At 40.0% G+C, this 3,130-nt stretch overlaps 1 pseudogene; it reads left to right on the top strand.

The window, feature by feature from the left end:
• Nucleotides 1-1,274: 1,274 nt before the first annotated feature.
• Nucleotides 1,275-2,762, top strand: LOC105529569 (annotated as a pseudogene).
• Nucleotides 2,763-3,130: the final 368 nt, after the last annotated feature.

A 3,130-nucleotide genomic window follows, 5' to 3' on the forward strand; every position in this document is an offset into this window, starting at 1 on the left:
AAAGAGAAAGAAAGAAACAAAGCCAGCCAATAAACCTGAACATTTGCCATTTGTGTCTCTCAAAAGAAGGCCTGCAAAAGGCAAACAGGTATATGAACAAAATGCTCAGCATCACTAATCAATAGGGAAATGCAAACTAAAACCACAATGAGAAGTCACCTAATACCCATTAGAAAGGCCTTTATCAGAAAGATGAAAGATGACAGGTATTGGTGACAATGCAGAGAAAAGGGAAATCTTTTACATAGTTGCTAGAGATGTAAATTAATACAGCCATTATGGAAAACGGTTTGGAGGTTCCTCAAAAAACTAAAATTACTATATGGCTCAGTAATCCCACTTCTGGGTAAATAACCAAAGGAACTGAAACAAATGTCAAAGGGATATCTGCACTGCCATGTTCACTGCAGCACTATTCACAATAGACAAGATATGGTATCAGCCTAAGTGGCCATCAACAGATAAACTGATTTTTTTTAATGCAGTATATATACACAATAGACTACTATTCAGCCTTAAAAAAGAAATAAAAATTTGTTATTTTGCAACAACATAGATGAACCTGGAGGACATTATACTAAGTGAAATGAGCCAGGCACAGAAAGATACACCATATGATCTCACATGTATGTGAAATCTAAAATAGTTGAACTTGTAGAAGTAGCACAGAATGATGGCTACCAGAGGCTAGAAAGATGTGAAGAGAGGGAATGGAAATTCTTGATCAAAGAGTACGAAGCTTCAGACAGAGAGGAGGCATAAGTGTTGAGATCTATTGTACAGTAAAGTGACTAAAGTCAATTAATAATGTATTATGTATTTCAAAATAATGAAGAGAGTAAATTTCAAATGTCTCACTGTGAAAAAGGATAAGTAAATGAGATGACAGATATGTTAACTGTCTTGATTTAATCATGCCACATTGTATACAAATATCAAGACATCACTCTGTGCCCCATATATGTATACAATTATGATTTGCCAATAAAAAATAATAGTAATTTTTAAAATAAGAGTATACAATCCAAAATTGTTTTACCAAATTCTAAAAATAAATCATCAGCAATAAAAATAAATTGCAGTACATTGTATTCATAAAACTGGAATTACTATATAGCAATTAAGTGCCTGAATTAAGAATTATAGAACTCAAAAAAGAAAACTCTCCCAACACCAGTCGGGAGCCTCATGTCTGCACTGTCCAGGCCAGGCTGTGGTTTGGCCCTGAAGCCAGTAGAGGAGGCCTCTTGACTATGATCTCTGTTTTGTGTTAAATGTTTTCTCCTCCTGTGCGGCCCAGTGCCACATGGGCTCCGGTGGGACGCCTGGGGGTTCGACCCAGATTGCTGATGTTATTGATGGGAAAGGCAAAACAGACAGAAAGATCCCAGAATATCTAATACATTTTAATAGTTGGAACGGAAGCTGTGATAGATGGGCAGCCAAAGATCATGTGCACTGTAATACAGGTGCAAATCAAGGATGACAGCATGAATTGGCAAGAAAAGCTGCAGCTCACCTGAGAGGCACAGGAAGAAGGAAGTCTGTCTGGCATCGACTCTATCTAAAAAAGCCTCCCAGTTGAAGACAAAGATGAAAATGCTGAAAATTCAATAAGCAGTTCTCCAACAGTAGTGAAAACAAGGATGAAAAATAAGTGAAGAAAGTGTTATTGAAGAAGAGACAAGTGCAAGAACAGAAAGGGAAATGGAAGAAAGAATAATAACTATAGAAATCCCTGAAATTCTGAACGAGCAGCTTCAGGGTGATCGTTACTACATTAACAGAAGGAAACAGTTAATGAAACTTCCATGACAGACCAACATCATAATGATTTTGGAGTCCTACGAGAAGCATTTTGCTATCAATACAGCTTTTTCAGCCAATGAGAGGCCTTGCCACCATTACACTATGCAGCACGCCAACATGAAGGTGCATTATATCCCAGCAGAAAAGAATGCTGACCTTTGTAAGGAGACGGTGGATGGGTTAAGAATAACCTTTGATTACACTACCCCATCAGTTATAATCTATCCATGAGAATAAGCTCGGTATAAAAAGGTGACTTCATCTAAGTGTTTTCTTTCAATTAAGGAAAGCATTACAGACAATAAAAGGAACCAGGGAGAGTTCTCTCCCAGCCCACCTTTGTTGAATCCATCCACACCACGGTCCACAGAGAGTCAGACAACCACAGCTGAACCAGCCACCCACAAAAGGCACAAAGCCAAGCTGGAAGCATTGCAGGCTGTGAGGCGGTCCACATGCCACATCACCAACTGCAACAGGCTGGCTGAGAGCAGGCGTCACCTCACCCAAGTGCCAGCAGCAGGCCACATCGACCAGCATGCTCCAGGCTGCTCCTGAACCTGGAGAAGAAAACACCTGTGCATCATCTTCAATCTCTGCCTCCTAGCAAGGAAGAAAGTGCTGCATTTACTGGTTTTGAAGGGAAAAGAACTAACTAAATAAATGAAGTCCTCTCATGGAAGTTTGTGCCTGATAATTACCACCCAGGTGACCAGCCACCTCCACCCCCTTCACATTTACGGGGCACAACATTTGCTGTGACTTTTGGTAAAACTTCCAGAAATCCTTGGAAAGATGTCCTAGTCTGAGAAGAATCTGAAGGCTTTATTGAAACACTCTGATCTTTTCTACAATTTTTGGCAGAATACCATGATGACTTATTTCCAGAGTTGGCTTATGTTGCTGTCTGTGAGACATATTACAGCACCTAGAAACCCCTGGCAATTTATTAAAGTGTTCGTGAGTCTGTAACAATAACTTCTCCATCTAGCTTTGCACTCTGGGTTCCAACTGTTCCAACCAACAAGGCAGTGGGTCTTATTTACCCAGAGCACAAAAGTAACACCCACGTGGGGACTCTGGCAGAGGTGGGCCCTGTTGTTTGAGTTGCCCACATAACTGCAGTTATTCTGTTAGGAATTACTTCCTGGGTGTCTGAAACTGTTCTGACAAGATACTTGCTACTAAGGAGGCTATCTGTGATGGCAGAAAAAAAGGGCAACTGTGTTCACAGTGAAATGTTCATGAAAGTATACATAGGTTAGGCCATTTCACTAGATGTTGGAGTTAGTAAGCAGAAACCACAATATTTTGTTATTTG

The sequence above is a fragment of the Mandrillus leucophaeus genome, unplaced genomic scaffold, assembly GCF_000951045.1.
Source record: "Mandrillus leucophaeus isolate KB7577 unplaced genomic scaffold, Mleu.le_1.0 Scaffold770, whole genome shotgun sequence".
Classification (NCBI taxonomy): Eukaryota; Metazoa; Chordata; class Mammalia; order Primates; family Cercopithecidae; genus Mandrillus; species Mandrillus leucophaeus.